Source organism: Lichenostomus cassidix, chromosome Z (genome assembly GCF_008360975.1).
Source record: "Lichenostomus cassidix isolate B80296 chromosome Z, HeHo_3.0, whole genome shotgun sequence".
Taxonomy (NCBI): Eukaryota; Metazoa; Chordata; class Aves; order Passeriformes; family Meliphagidae; genus Lichenostomus; species Lichenostomus cassidix.
This window is the reverse complement of record NC_139511.1, coordinates 60,143,858-60,161,840: the sequence shown is the minus strand read 5'-3', so window position 1 is coordinate 60,161,840 and position 17,983 is coordinate 60,143,858.

The window sequence follows — 17,983 nt, the reverse complement described above, 5'->3', positions numbered from 1 at the left end:
GCATTAGTAAATACATAATTTAGCCTTAACTAAATACTGTTTAGTTTTTCAACTTTACATCATTTTCAGTGTTACTTGCCATTAAGACAAAACTAAAAACAGAGTAGAGTGCATGCTCCAGCTTGCTCCAGAAATATCCCACTATCATGTCGTGGCACGGATATTATCACATCAAATGAAATAAAATTCAGTATGGTTATGAAAAATCATATAAAGCCTAAATTTCAGGATAAATTTCTGATGGCTAAAGTCCCATTAAAGTTGCTGCTTTTCTCCTTGGGTTCTTCAAAGATGATAATAAAACATCAAGATAGGTAGGGTTTTTTGACAGCCCATACAGTTTTATTCTGACTTTATACTTGAAACTGTTTTAGGATTTTTAAAATGCTGTCTACTTCCCATCCCGATTCTCTGAAAACTACTCTGATAGGTCTTCTCAAAGCAGCCTAATGCAAACCACCAGGAATCAACACCTCACAGATTTAGAATCATAGATCATAGAATACTGTGAGTTGGAAATGGCTATCAATACCAACTCCTGGCTCTGTACAGGACAACCCCAAAAATCACACCACGATTTAAGAAGGGACTATTAGTGGTCCAAGCTTTGACAACAATATCACTAGCTTCTATATAATAATTTTATATAACTGTAGAAAATTGATTACTTTATGGTGACAGAGGGGGCCCTGTTTCAGACTGTCCCACAGGACATATGCCTGAGCCACCCTGGTACAGAACATGCCCAACAGCAAAACCCTACACTACCCTGGCCTCTGTGTTTTATACTGTCTACCCAACCACACCTGGCTCCAGGCAAAAGTCTACACTTAGGGGCACAGCATTTAGGATGATTTTGAATCAAAATCTTTGACACAATCCTTGTTTTGAAACAAAATCCTTGGCACAATTAATGCCATAAATATTAGGATCACAAGTTTCCCCCAAGTATAATTTTCATGGTAGTTTTTATTCTTTGAATAATATTAGATTTTTATTCTTGAAAAAGTGCAGAAGGTATGAAGATCTTAAGAAGAGAAAACTATTAAATAATGTATGCTGTAATTGAAAAGTAAAAGCCAGACAGCATCAAGAGTGTTCCAGGCAGTATAATGGCTTTTTATCTGTTCCTGAAAATGAGTCATTCTATTTCAGCAAATGCATGGTCGCCAATCTTAGTCTGCACAAAAATCTGTTATGGCTTTATGTAACTCAGCAGTAGGTCTGTTAAAAAAAAAATTTAAATAAAAAAATATATATACACACACACACATATATATAAAAATTTCAGATTGGGAAACACATTTCTTTCAAAATGAAAAAATACCACTTCTTCCAACATTTTCTGGAGGTGAAGCAAGGAGGAAGTTAAGGACTTGACAATGTTGAAATATCCCATCTCTCAATTAAAACTAAAATTATAACAATTGTATATATATTAATGCAAACAAAAAATAGAGGTGAAATCAAATGTTTGGGTTTTGTCAAGCTAAAATTGTCTTTCATAATTGAAGAATATTCTTTTTGTTTCTTCCTGTTTGTAAACTTGACATTATTGTATTTTGTTCTTTATTGATGCAAAGAAAGATTTCAAAATCACAAAATCCTTCACAAAACAGAACTGCTGAACAAAAGATTGTCACACAACCCTAGCTGCTGTCTCTTAAAGTCACATCCTGAATTGTGGTCCTACATTCACTGAGATGTTGATGTCATCATCCTCTAAATGATCAAAAAAATCCTAAAACCTTCATTCGGAGTGCACTGAAATAATAAATAATCACAAATCTGCATTAGGAAAACAATCAATATGAAATGTCACAAATAAATTCTTCATAAATTGTCTTTCCTCATGGTTTGATTGCACTCTAGATCTAGCACGCATATATGTCTTTTGCCTGTAGATACATAAACATAAACAAATTCCACTAATTTATTTTTCCAAACTAACAAATTTACCTTTGAGCTTATAAATGACAAAACGAGCTCTGAGCAAACAAAGTAACATTGCCTCCTATAGGGGGTGAAGCATGAGGGGTAATCAAACATTTCATGCAACACATATCAAAAATCATGAGCACTTTACAGAGTTGAATAATAATAGAGAGATGCAGAATTATTAAAGTGTATTGGCATTGGCCATTCTCTCAGCAATGCGCAGCTGTTAATAACAACTTTTCCAAGAGCTGCCAGCACTGACATTTTAAAAGCAATTCTGTCACCAGTGGCTATAAACGCCTTAGAATAATGTGACAACTGTCAAGTCTCCAGAAGGCAAATAGAGAAAAGTTAATTTTCAATGGATATATGATGCAAAAAAACAGTGCAAAAAAGTTAATAAACATATTAGTTTGAATTTGATACGGAAATTTTGGGAAAATATGCAGACATAGCATCTGCCTGTCTTTAGGAATGAGCAGGAAAGTTGTCCTCATCTCAAAAGCCTCTGCAGCTTCAAACAAAACAGACATTTCTATGTGCACTGTTAACAGGCCCAAGACACTTCTGCAATGTAATAAAAAACAAATACGCAGGCATTTCTCCTGTGGAGCCTCGAGGCCAGACCACTTATCTGAGATAAGAAATAGATGAATTATTTCCTAAGAACAAAATGGAACCACTTCAATTGATCAAAAAGGGAGTATGTAGTCATCTGATAATCGGGACCACTCACTAGGGGGTATAGGAGTGTATCCAGGCAGGGACTTTATCTGATTCTCTTGTGCTCAAGATGAGTTATCTCATTTACTGAACATTATTCTTTTTGGCATCTCTCTCTCACTCTCTCTCTCTCTCCCCCTTTTCCCTCTCACATCGATGAAATATACTCAGATCTGAGATTTTTCCACACTAAAGAGCTGTCATGGGTAGCATCGCTCTTTCCTTTTTTTGAAATATTATTATTATTTTTGGCAACATGAATTGGCATCTGCTGTGAAAGCTCACAATTTGCAGAAAATGCCAGTTCTAATTATCCTAGAGCCTTAACTTGTCACTGCCAAAATGAAGGCAAGATTGGCATGCCACTTGGGTGTGTTACAACACAAGGTCAGACATTGCAACTGCTGTTACTGGAATTATCTACAGTACATAAAAATAGCAGAACAAGAAAAGAAAACCCCTAGTAATGGGTAAGGAATATTTAATCATCTAACAGTGGAATTTTCCCTTCATTGATTACAGAAATCTCCCTACCACCTTCTCCCAAAGAAAATAAAAAGTGTGGACGCAATAACATCCAAGCCTAAATAATTTACATACATGGAACATAAAATTCACAACAGACAAAATATATTACTAATTTTAAACATGTTTTTCCAAGAACTGAAGGACGCTGGTCTCATAACTACCCAGAAAAGTTGATATCAGTATTTTTGATATTTTTATATCAATCATGGATTTGAAAAGAAAAATTTTAATCATGAAGCATCTTCAATGAAATTTTGAAATTCCCCCACTCCAGTGGGAGATATTGCAGCATACAGACCCTCTCAGGAGTTTCCCAGTGTCCCCTCCCTCCCTATATACTTACCTATATTATTCCCTCATAATTGCATCTTGAATATAGAGAATCAATTAATTTAAGATACTATGAAGAGAAAAAAAAATAACTCAGACCAACAAAATTTCACTTGTTTAGGAAATTCTGAGAAAGCTCTTTTTGAAATAGTACTTAGCAGGTGATATGTCACTTCAGAAATACAGGTTGTTAAAAGCACTTGAAGCCTAGCTTCTAGTTGGAATTTGATATATTAAAGTTCAAGCCTTCAAACTATCTTCAAAGTATTCCATGTTTCAGTTCTGAAGCCTAAAAGTCAGTAAATGGCTCCAAAATGAAGACTGTAGGAAGCAACAATGCTCCCCAGCAGAATTCAATGCTTCACAACTTGATTTAAACTTGCGTTTCTTTAAAAGGTCTTTAACAAATGATAAGAAACCTCATCCTTGAATAAGAGAATTCATCTTATATACTACTTCTGGAAGAAAAAAAAATTTAAAAAATTTAAATTTATCAAGTTTCAAGGAGCTTGATAAATAAGACCTAAGAAATAATACTGACTCGGCCAGCATTAGTGCTCACAAAAACAATAATAGAAAGATGATCTGTGAGGCATAGAGCAGCTCCCTACCAGCTGCAAGCAAAGGCAACAGGGAACACATCTCCTTGCCTAAGAACTGCAGCAGTCTCAGAGATATAGTAAATGTGGGGTACATTTAACACTGGGCTTGATGTGGGCACAAGGGAGCAAGACCAGCAGAGCATCAAGAAGGGCTTCTCTCTAACAGCCTATTCAAGTTCTTAAAAACTTTCATCCTGGTAGGTACAGAGGTTGCTGTAACCCCATTGATCTTACAGAAATAAACAGGATAAAAGGATAAAGACATGTGAATACTGATGGATCAAGGATCTGTGATAGCTAATCTGCACTACAAAGAGAAAGAACATTTTCGTGATCCTTTTTGGTGACTGCTGAGTCTCACAACCCCTTATCAATGGCACACCTAAATAGGCATAGAAAAAAGTGAATTTGTAACACTTTGTTAAGAATGGTGCTATGGCATCAGGGAAATCATTGACAACAATTAAATGTAAGCATTGGTATATATTTAATATCATTCTGAATTACTGTCAACTATGTCAAGGTTATAAGCCAATCTGTGTTACCCTAAGAATACCAAACTCCAACTGGTTCCCAATTTAAAAAGTGCTGACTGCATAGGAATTAGCTGAGAGAGGACAATATAACCTTGTACCTTACAATGCATTTTTATATGCCAAGGACACCATAGCAAACAAAGAAAAAGGTAATCTTCAGCTGTTTACTAATTTTAGGAATCTCAGATCTGGAATTCTACTTAAGATAACTCATACTTTACTTCTTCAAGGAATGAGGGGGAAGATGTGGCAAATCAAGAACACTGAAGAGATGGCACTGGGGAAAAAAACCTTAAAAGTTATTGATGGCTCATGGAACAGGCAAAAACATGCCATGTCACAGAAGAAGAGCACAATCACACTTGGATTTGAAACTAGATTTCAGCTGAAGAAATTGTAAACTTTAAAAGAAACATTAACTAACAAGAGATAGAATGGCAGCCTTTATTGGTGCTGGAGCATGTAGCATGACAAAAAGCTAGAGTACAATCTTTACATGCCAGCAAAGACAGTACTATGAATTACAAAGGTGTTATTCGGGGTAGTAACACATTTTGAAGAATTGTATAAAATAAAAGGCGCTTCATGTCAGGCATCTCTCTGAAGGTGTGCAGATTTTTTTACTCTAGCCTTTTTAATGCTATACAGTATTTTCCAAAGCCATTTTGTCTCACTGTTTCTTCTTACACTGATCAGATATAAGGGCAGCAAATCTGCGTCAACTTTAGAGCACCTTCTATTATTTTTTCAGCTACCAATACTTTATCTCACCACACGTTCAGCGAGTAAGCAGATTAAGTCACCAAGGTGCTACAGAGGCATGCCTCATCTATGCATTGTAATAAAACATCACATTGAGCACTCCAGGATAAAGGCTCATTAAAATGCCTTTTTTCCAGTTGAATATTTTTTTCCTAAACTAGTCATAGTAAGCAGAAGACTTGAAAGTCCAGCAATGGGCCAAATTATCTGATGTTTCTGAAGTGCCTCTATCCATTTAACAGCTACTATAATTGATTTTGTTCTACCTGCATAGTGGTGTTCATCAACACATGTGAGCTGAACACTTCTCGCCCTCCTCAACAAATCTATGAGAATTCTTTCTCAAAAAGCATAACACAGAATACACAACAGTTTTTCATGTACAAATACTTGATTTGCGATGGGAAATATTGTTTAGAGTTAGAATCATTCTTTCCCTGCTACTATAGAAATATTCTGAGAATATTATTTAAGGTAATGGAATGCTAGCAGTCTCCCTACAAAGCTCTGGCACAATCACAGAAAATGTTCAACACTTAAACTGAACAGCAGCTTTAAAATAAAAGTTAAAAAAGGTCAGATTTGTTCTTCTGTTCCACACTTAAAAGAGTATTTCAGCAGACCTACCTATTTCTCCTCTTGCAAGAGAATGAAAAGAGTAACCAAGTCTTAAGGAGACTCCAGAGCTTCCACCAGTAAAAAAAAAAAAAACCTCAAATTTTCCCTGGTGCCACTAAAGTCAGCTGAGATGAACTCAGACACAGGATCACTGAACTCAAAATAAGGTAAAACTAAAGGAGCTCCACCATGCTATTCTCTCCAGGTCATGCACCTAATTTTTCCTGCAGACAAGCAAATTCTCAGTGCTATCACTGGCCAGGAGCTTGAGGGTAGCTCTAATAGCCAAGCCTAAAAAAAGCCCTGATTTTGAAGTATTTTCTTTCCAATGATTAATGATGTTTGTGCTCCCTGCCCAGTCTTTGGGAAGAGATGGACACTTCAGAGGGTGCTGCTGAGAGATGTAGCAGGGAACAGAGATATGCTGGCAGCTAGTCAATCGGAAAGGTCAGGGCTGCCCTTTCTCCATGTCATGGAACAGTCATTCCACAAAACCCACACACCCTCACTGCCTCTCCCTCAACTGAGTGCTCCCACCCGCTCCATTAGGCGCTCAGTCTGGCACAAGGAATCAAATCAGGTCAGGTAGGGCAGTGTGCCAGTGCCAATTTCATCCCATGCCAGCCCTGCCTGAAGCCCTTCAGACCAAGGAAGGAAGGGATTATCTTCTTCAAGACATTATTGGATGATAAAGTGGACTTCCTTGGGTTTATCTCCCTTTATAAAATGAAGGACTGCTACTACAGGGGAAAATTTGTAACAAAGAATAAACTTGATGAGTGGAACAATTCTACATTCTGTATCTTTCATCTTGAACGGATTGCAAAAATCCTTATTTAACTCAGAAATTATGACAAATTTAGAAAAAAGTTTTCTCTCTCGTTTTCTCTCTCGTTTCCAAGTGTAAGAAAAAACCTGGAGAGTAAGTCTTGGCATGCTTATTTCTACTAGCCCAAGGAGTCCAGACAACCAAAGACTCATGAACACTCTAGAATTAGAAGAAGACAATTGACCAGGCTTCATGAGCAGAGAGAATATTCATTTTTAACTTACTAATTATTCAATTATTACATTATAATAATACTACCAGAAACCTGGAGATGCCTATCAAAACTGGAATCCCAAAACATAAACACAGATTAAAAGATGGGGGCTGTTAAGGAAAATGGGGAGGAAAAAAACCCAAAAACAAAACTAAGGGTAGTTGAAGACTACCTATACAAAGCCTTCAAGCAGTCATGACAGAAAATATCAGAGACTGTGATTTCCAGTATAAATTCCTTTAGTGTAATAAATTGCCCAAACTACTCAGACATGGACATGATTTCTGTAAAAATCTGCCATTGTTTCCATAACAACAAATATAAAAATATAGTCAAACAAAAATATTTACACATAAAATTAATAAAAGCACTATTCAGCAGATTAAGTGGAAATCATACTGAATATACTTTCTTTCTTAGAAATTCAGAGAGACATTTTCTTACAAGTCTTGTTTCTTTTTCACCACTCTGATTCTGCTGAGTACTGGCAATGACAAGAACACAGTCAGGAAAGAAATGAATGGAGCTTTCAGTTTCCAGTGACAAAGTGGATGTGAGAGTAGTGGAAGCAATTCAAACATGCCTGTGATACCACCAGTCATACCATTTGCATACTTTCACATAGCTTAAACTAAAAGATGATAGTCATGGAAGGTATGACAGATAAGCTTTTTGATACAGGTTTTCTAGACAGCAGCAAGTAACAAGAAGGACCAGATATAAAGAAAAAATGGGCATGAGATGTTTTGCCATCTTTTTCTTTTTTCCCTGTCCTCTCAATCTCCCTAGTAGTAAGATGAATATGGATTAATAGAGTATTAAATTTTTTAAGTATATTTAGCATGGGAGCATAGAACTAGAATTGCACTGCTGCTTCAAGAACCTTAGGTCAAAAGAGCAAAAAAGATGAAGGAAGACTCCTCAAATATGTATAATAGTACTGAAATTCAAACTTTAAATATCTCAAGTCATATGTCTATCATGACTCAGCAAAAACTTATAGTTCTTTAATTGGTGGGAATTATTTTGACTAAAAACCAGCACTGGGCTAAATTTTCTAACTCTAAATGAGCTGATAATCACTACTTCTAAAGAGTGTTATGATATTAATCGTGTCAGGAAAAAACTGACAGCTAAGAAAACAACAACAAAAAGACCCAAATGTTTAAAGAAAATGGAAAGAAATTCATGGGACCATGATCATGACTTGTGGAACATTTTAAATGAGGAGAGAAACAAACTTCTGTACTCAAATAATTCACATAGAACTAAAAACTTTAATTTTATATGCTTCCTTTTGCATTTCAGTGCTGAATTCACAACCAAATACTGAACTACTTTTCTTTCACTGGCTGTTCAAAAGTATGAAAATAAACCGATTTACTACATGAGGCTGGGAGTTTAAATAAAAATATTTTGTCTATAGCAAATTATGCTCAAATGTACTGTAGCAACGATTTTTAATTCTTAGCTCTAACTAGGTTAATATATACACACGTAGTTTTAAAATTACAATTTAGCTGTAGACTTTATATCTTCAGACTTTTTCAGAAACATGTTTACTTTACACAAAGAATAAAGGTATCTACAGACACCTTCCATAGAAGTAACAATGGGAAAGTGAAATTAAAAGGAAGAAAGCATGTGAAGTTCTACCGGAATTTGTTTTGCCATTATTTTAAAAATAAGATATCTCTTCATGGATTTACTTCACAGAAAAAGGTTACAGTTTTGATATTACTTCTAGTCATATAAACCTTTGACACCCTCATTTCTTTTGCCTTGCAGTTACTATGCCCATTCAGAATGCCTCAAAACTGATTTTTTAAAAATATCTCTAAAAGATCAAGAAATACACATATTTGTGATATGCAAGCATTATCAGAAACATAAACAGATACCCAAAGTGGGCTAAGCTGTGTATTAAGTAGCCAAAATTGACACAAAGGAAAAAGGAAAAAGAGAAAAACACATTTATGGTAAAGGATGATTTTGCCTGGAGCAAAATGAATACGTGATAGGAAAAAGAATGTTCATATGACTTACACTGGGGGAAAGCAGTGTTTTGCTTAATTCATCTGGAAGTCCTTGCAAGAAAAATGTAAGTTACTTGTTTGGGTTCAGTATTTTAAAACTTCCTGGTAATCAAAACAACGCAGAGTTCTAGAAGTTACCACTTACCTCTTGCTCTTGAAACTACATTTCAGTTGCTTTTTTTTTCCATTTACTTGTTAAAACATATCTGACATTATATTTCCCCCACTAGGAAACAATTCTCATGTGGGATGTCTAGCTATTTTTGAGATAGATGAAGACATAATTCATGTCTTTGGTCAAGGGAAAAATCGATCATTCCGATGAGAACTACTACATGGTTTTCAACAGTGTGCTTTGGAAATCCCATGGGAAGGTACTCTTGAAAAGAGATTCATTTTAAATTATGCACAGCAGAATTTGCTCTCCAGGTTCAAGTTTTGGCCATAAATTTAATATGCCCCTATCTCTAGAGTATGAACAGAAGAATCAACAGTGAAACTTACTGTTTTTAGTTGAGATAAAGGACTGCCAGTTTGTCATGAATCTTTGAATACTGGCAGTCACTCAAGGTAAACTGAGTACATGATGCATGGAGAATTAACCTAGAGAGATAAAATCTGTAGATAGGTTCATTTTCTTTTCAGAGGTATAGCGTGAAATGTTTCTATTCAAAGGTGCAGAGAAGGTTAGGAACCTTCACCCTTGAAGACATATTCACATATATATGTACATGCACATTTGTCTGGACCATCGTTGCTCTCTCATGTTTTGGATTTGTCTTGTTTCTTGAGGTTTTCTCTATTTTATTTTTGTTTCTTTGTGTGGGGAGCCTGGCTGGTTTTTGTTTGGCTAGGGTTTTTTTGGACAGGGTAGTTTGATACTCACATCCTTCCTCATTTCTACAGGCAGTTCAGTTGAACAAGTTCCATGGTTCTGGCAAAGATCACAGCAGTTATATCATAATTGGCCTTCAGGTACTTTAATTTTTTTAGAGATGGTTTCTCTCATGCATATACAGGGCTCTACTCCCAAAGCTCCTCACCTGGGATGATCCACTTGGATTCAAACATGATCTCAGGTATTGCATACCATTTTGTCACACAAACCCAAGACTGAAATGACACTAAATACACTACAAGGTAGCAGTTTCTGCCAGGTCAACATCGAGTTGGAACATTTACTGGAAAGAAAGAAAGTGCAGCTGTAAGACACTGTACTCACTTAAGCAGATGCATAGTTAAGCTCATTGGTTCTAAAAGAAGAGAGGATGGGGAAAGAAGAGGTGTTTTAAGAAGGTAAAAAGTCAGAAAGAAAATGCTATGATCTTAAACACATGGAAAGACTACAGTAAAGCACTTCTCTGGTTTAAGAAAGGTGAAAATGGTGAGAAATAGAGCATGCTCCCAGTGCAGTATGGTGAGGAGAGAGTAACAGTTCAACCACAGACTTCATTTCTGCTTGCAACAAGGAGCTCTGGGAATCTCTGAATTAAGTTATTTCCCTGGGTTTTTTTCAGATCACAGCTACATTTCAATCATACATTACACATGTGGGATAACAGCTGTTAAAGATTCAGTTTAGAAATAACTCATTTAATATAACATGCAAATGGTTGAGCCATTTCCACACTATCTCAGCTCCCCAACCTTTCTAAATATGTTTACACAGTTACATCTTACTCCCTAAATGGTCAATCCAGGCCACTTTACCCTTATAAAACAGACCCTTTTTCCTGATTAACTATTGAGACACATTCCATTGTCCACAACAGGGCCCTAACACCAAAAATGTACTTAAAGCAGTAGTGTCACAAGTATTTTACTGTACTAGAAGGCTGTCAAATGTGATCAAAATCAGACCACCATCAGATCTTCTACCTATTGACATGTGGTGAATTCTGTATCATTTCAGTCCTGATTTATTCAATAGAATGCGCGTATGAGCTCAGGGACATGACACACTGGAGGAATAAATAAATAAAAGCAAGAATAGAAGGACTGTCCAACCAGCACAGCCCAGCAAAAGTCCTCCAGATACCTACATTTTCTACCTCTCTTAACTTTTTGAGATAACCAAAGATCTACAAAATCCCACAAAATTTCACCTGTACAATGTTCTGCACATAAGAGAAGCAAGAGAATACAATGGTGGGCTTGGGGATTTTTTTTTTTAAAGCTGTTCACTTCAGCTGACAATTTCCTTCTCAAAATAGAACATAGAATTATATAAAATTGAAATCTAATGAAAGATCTATTCACCCTTAAATAAATGATTACTTAATTTAAAAATTGAAATGCTCCTTTGTAGGCAAATGTTAGAAAAATGTTAAAATTTTTCATATCCATTTTTCTAATTTATTTTTACTGTATAATTTATTCCTCAGCTTTCAAATACTAATGATGCACTGTAAGGACATCTTTTCTTTCTTTAATAGCCATATCAATACATACTATATTAAGAATTATTACAGTGGATATATGTTTCCCATTTCAACTGATAACTGGACATATTTTACCAGGTAGACTAGCAAGCTGGCTTCAGAATTGTGTTCTAAAAATTTATTTTAAAAATAAGTATTTTTAAGACAGCACAAAATGACCACAAAATATCTTTAACTTGTTCTTCCCTAGCAGCTACATAAAGAGAATGACTGACTCCTTTACTTGCAAAGATCTGTAGGTATTATGGAAAAAAAAACCAAAGAAGGAAAGGATTTTCAAGGCATTACTGACAAGGTGAGAATATCTTTTGGTTAAATTACTGTTGCTGAGTACGTTAAGTGTAACAGTCATCCTGTACTGGTCACTATTAATACAAAGTTGAAAATGCAGAGGTACCTGAATTAATTGTGTTTAGCCTGTAAGGAGCAAAACTAAATTTGTCATTCTTGTAAAACTTTTGATTTTTTAAAAATACATTGGAGAAAAACTGAAAAATCCCATTCATATAGTCCCTTTCCATCTCATCATTGCAGGAATCAAAGGGAGCTTGTAACACATACACTCACTGTGGGAAGGACTCTGCAGTATTGCAGTGTCCGAATGGTGAACCATGATCCAGACTGTGGGCTGCCCAAACAGCTCTTTGGCTGTCATCACCTCCTCTGACAGCTCCTCAGCCCCAGCGAGGGAGCAGGACGACGTGGTGAGCAGCCAGCAGCTCTGTCTTGCAGGAGGACTGAACATTCCTGACCTCCCTCCCCTGTGCCTGACGTGGGGTGCATCCAGCAGGCCATCACCCTGTAAAGCTAAGTGGGTTTTCTGCTTCTGCTAAAAGCTTAAGATGGAAGAACAAGGCTTTTTTTTTTTTTTTTTACAAATCTCCAGCCATGAGTATTGTGTGCAAGTTCCATCAAGTGCAAAACAAGGAGTCATTGCCAGAATGGCTTAAAATAGTGAACAATGAATTATACTTTAAAAATAAAATCTGCTAAAAACCTGTGTTGCACTTAAGTGTCAAAGACATGCTGACACTGTTCTGATAATTTTCAAAACTGATTGACTGGTGTTATCTATAAATGTTACTGCAAGGGTGAACCCACCTTCTTGGGTCTACAGCCAAGTCCCCAGGAACATTACCATAGAAGCCAGGCAAACACTTACTTAAAGAAGAAAACATTATCATCCACCTTCTGAGTTCAGGGAAATTTATCTCAGGCTATGTTCTACATTTCCCTGGTTTATCTCCCAGGGAAAGCATCACCACCACACAATTACTCTCCTGGTGTAGGCACACAAGAAAGGCAGCTCAGTTTGCACAGTATTAAAAAGGGGGTAGAACGATGAAGCAAGAAACTTTACACTCATTAGACTTCCTATTTACTCTCTAGGAGAATGGATTATTCTTTCTATGAAAGTGATTATGCCTAGACCATAAAGTAGGAAATTAAAAACCAGAATACTCAGTGTCTTGCCTGCATTTCAGTAATTGCCTTCTCTACAAATGTGCTGTTCTTTCTCAACAGTTAGTATTCTATTATTAGGCCGCCACGGATAATAATGCCTTTTAATTGTCTCTACCCATTATTTGTATTTCCCTACAGTTGCATGGAATTTAAAAGCGTGAAAAATAAAAACCTGAGTTTTTATCAGAGAGGTTTATATATATGCGCTTTATCTGCCATGATATATACATTTCTCAAACAAATAATTTTCCTTGAAATTTTTCCTTAAGAAATACAGCGCAGCTGAACAAAATTTATCCATCTAAGGTTAAAATATGTGTAATTTCATGTAAACAAAAAGGTTTACATGAAATGGGATCCATCATAATTTCCCATTTGGAACACTACCAGTTTTGTAAAGATTGTGTTAGGTGCTCTGTTTAGCAAAATACAGACAATAGCCTTCTAAATTACATGTCAGAGAAGAAAACAGTACTGTGGCTTATGTATCTGTATAAGACTGATGAAAAATGTTTTGATTCACATGTTCATTTATATTGTATAACACTTAATGTTAGAATTTAGGTGTCTTACCTTACTTATGGAACTTACCTTCAGTTCTACCAACACAGGCAAATTCTGTTTAGCATACCAGAGCTACATTATCAAGACATAACATCATCACCCTCAACAGTCTCAAAGAAACTGCCTTTACAGTCTCTAATTTTAAGGTGGAAAAAAAGGGCTAGTAGTCCAGGTTCTGGCTCTGTGCAGATAAAACACCTCTCTGTCACAGAGACAGACTATCCATTAGCCAACATCACAATCAAATTAGGGAGGAATACCAGCACTGCAATCTCACCCAGGAACAACAGCTAGCCCAATACATTCTCTCTGAGGAACGGGGCTGAGCAGCCCTCTGTTCTGATAAAGCTGGAGAGCTCATCTACTACAGCAATGCAGAGCAAGGAGCACTCTTTTTTCATTTTTGATTTAATTTTTTAATTCAAACTGCAAACAAACAGCATGCCTGGGGCTTTTTCCTCCCTGTAGATTACCCAAGAGGTGCTGCAGGTCAGCACATGCCAAGCACTCATGACCACAGCTGGTCATCATGATCTGGTTGGGAAGACTGCAGAACAAAGAGGAATTCCTCAAACAAACCTTGATGCACATGTGACCCCAACCATGGGCTTCATGGAGAAGGACACAAATTCACTAATTTATACGAGGTGTTTTCCAAGCATAACATTCCAAATAGGAAAAAAAAAAAAACAAAACAGTGGCTGTGTTTCTGTTTCCTTCTTCTAGAATTGGGGATTTTCTCCTACCTCCTACTTCCATCTTCTTAATGGTAGGAAGGCAGAAGACATCAATACAGAGGCTTTGTTGCAGAATTCACAGGCTTTGTGTCAGTAAAAGAAGGTGGACTTTCCTACATCTTCTTTCCCCTCCAGTTACTTCAAAAATACACTCCCCTCACTTCTTAAGAGACAGACAACTCATATTTGGTTCATATATCTCTACAAGGCAATAAAAAAGTGTCCTACTTTAAGCTAATTGTCTTCAAAATTGCCACTCAACCTGTACTGATGTGCTTATTTGCAGTACTTAACTAATTGATACAACTATGTAGGGCTTAGAAAATATATTTTTAAATATCTCCTTGAACAATGGAAATTAAAATTGAATAAAAAGAAAGCAAAAATATGTCACCTCGCATTTACACAAGGCTATCAATTAAAAAAGTTAAACTGTAAAACACCATCATTGATACGAAAACCTCATGTCTTGTAGACACAGTCCTGTTAATAAAATAAAATTAAATTAAAATAAATTAAATTAATAATCCAGTCAGTAAAGGTAAATGTTTTCATCCAACACAACCAAGTAGCCACCTAACTCACCATATCTCCCTTCCCACACAATTCCCCAGGCAGTGATCAAAAGCAGAGATAAAAACCTTGAATTCCCAACTGGCTGTAGGGGAATGAAAAAGTTTTGGTTTTCTTTCTTTGTTATATGTGATAAAAGTCATCTGTATACCTACCACAGGAACAGCAGGCTACTCAAGTAGGAGTTTTCTTCTGTTGTCTGTATAACATAAGTGCTCTTTTACTATAAATTTATTTAGGAAATAATAATTATTCCACATCACAGAGACACATAATGCATGTTTTTGTACCTTTGGCAACAAACAGAACAACAAGGAGAGGACACCTAGTGGTGGTCTGTAATACTCAGGGTTGGTGCATGGGAGCAACAGATGAAATTTTTAATGCAGAACCTGATCTGGCAAAGCTCTCACACACTTAATTTTTAATTACTTTAGTAAGACTTAGTATTTCAGCAAACTTGTATTTATGAGCTTTTGTGAACATGCATTACTGCAATTACCTGAAATAAAACAGCAAAATTGGAATATGGTATGTCAGTCAGATATGCTCAGAAGCGTGTTTCATTAAACACCAGAGCTTTATCAACAACTACAGTGGATATCCACACTTATGTAGGTTTATGAAACTCAAAAAGGTTTGGCAAATTGAAAACCAGATTTTAGTGCAAGTTACACCAAAATAAGGCATGGCTGCAATTTACAATTTTTGCACATTTTGCTATATGATGTTTTGCAGAACATAACCTTTATTACATAACTTGTAATAAGCATTGCTTCTCAATAAAAATGTTTCTAGTTCTAAATAATCAGACATCTCAGAACAAGAAAGACTTAGGGCACATTTTTAGAAGAACCACTTCTATTAATTTGTAGATTCACCAGGTCTTGTCCTGTATTTAGAATACCTGAAAGCAAAGCTATTGAAGTCCGGGGTTTAGCAGCTTTTGCAAAATATTGTTATTTTAAAGAATCAGTAAATTAGTATCATAGGCAAGTGTAAAGCAAAGTGGCATATCATTTGTCATGAATCAATGTATTTTTTTGATTGTGTGTATCTTTTCTTTTTAATTGTTCACTGATCTGTGAGCATATTTAACTAAGAATAACTCACTAGTTGTTTGTTAATATATGTACAAAAAAAATTCAAAGGTCCGCAGTTTAGGCAGTCTTATAAAACTTAAGTAAATAAGAATTAGGTCCAATATCTCCAGTTCAGCATTTTTAGGAACCTAAATTTTAAAAAAAATCCAAAACAAGCCTCCTGTCAGAAATTACTGCAAAAATACAATTTCTATAATCACCAATTTAAACATCAATTCTTTTCTTGCACATAATTTAGTTTAAGTAAATATATGATCTATTGTCGATATCTGAATTTAAAGGACTGGACTATTAGAATTTGTAGCTAAAAAGCAGTTTCAGTGAAGTGTGAATTTGCAAATTCAGTAAATTATTTCCTGCCCACACATCTCCTGTCCCTTTCTGAAAATGTTTCTTCCAATTTCCACAGAGGCATTCATTTGGGTAAGTAATTAACATCAGACTGATATGAATATATCAATCAGTTTTCATATATATTCCACCACTGGCTATAGCTGTTCCATAACATTAATGAGGACAAAGCTTCTGCAATGCATACATTATTTACCTCAGTTTTACCTTAGGTGGCTGTTGGCAGCTTCATCTTAATTTAATTGACTTAAATGATGTGGAAATAAATAAAATAAAAGGAATCATGTTTCACCAGTGTCATATAAAAAATCTTCTGAATTTTTGCCGACTCATCTTAAAGTTGAGGATATCGACCACCTGAATTCCAGATATGTGATATCTAAAAAGGAGAAGCTCAAACAATGTCTGCCTGCGTTTTTACTTTGGGAGTGTAGAAAAATGGGGATAACTGCCTTATCACACAACTTTCTTTGTTCATCCATCAGTTATCCATGAAGTATTCTCTTGGCACATTATGAAGAATGAGTTTGCTGACTAGTTCTCTCAATATTTTTGACATAATGCTCATTATTCTGGATCCAAATACATGTACTTCAGATATGTCTGCACCACATTTAAAACCAACATGTCAGCTCATACACAAAAACTATTAAATTCTTTTAGCCACACACAAACAAGTTCCAGTTCTGTGTCATAAAAATTAGTTAACAGTTGCTTCTTGTTGTCTGTGTGCAAACACCCAGAGAACATTAATATCAGCAGCAAAGTCTCACTGACTACCCCTATGGGTTCATCTAGTTTTTGTTTCCCAATAATGCAGCAAATGTCCTTCCTAACCAGTTATTTTGTTTGTTTGCTTTAAAACATTATGATATTATAACACACAGGTTCCACGAAGTCATATATGAAAACCCATGACCTCCTTAATTTCTGATTTCTGTAAAACACTAAACAAAAATAAAAACAAACAAAAAAGCCAAAAACCCCACCTTTTTTTCCTTTCACACATTTCATTTTGGGATTTATCAGAGCCTGATTCAGACTGAGTGTTTATCTCAGCTCTTACATGTGAGAATCTTTTTCAAAAATCACCCAACTAACATTTTTCTGTTTTATTACAGGCTCAAAATAACCCCCCAAAAAGAAAAAATTCCTTACCTTAGCACACACTTTTACCTTCCTGAGAACACACTTCACAAATTTCACTATTGGAATTAAAGGTGAAGTTGCAATCAAGCAGCCATTAGCTAAAGATAAATGTACCAAACAGCAGCTATTGCTGATTTGGACCATATAGCCTGGTCACTTTTAGACCCATTTAATGGCCAATTCAACTGTTTTTATTTAGGATACTTGATTTCTGTTTGAAGACAGAGGGGTGGGGGGGAGGGGGAAAGAATTCATTTCTCTGCCTAGAAGGCCTTTAGTGGCAAGCGAGTAACTCAAGCTGCCAGAAAATAATGTCATTGAATGCATTTCAGAAGGTTGTCTCTCTGTGAAGCACAGAGGAGACAAAAGCACAGATTTATGGTAGAACTGTAAAATATGCTTAATCATTTGCCTTAGTTAAATTGAGTACAAAACTACAGTGCTCTATTTTTGTGCAAAAACATCTCTGCAGTGCTTTCCAGAGA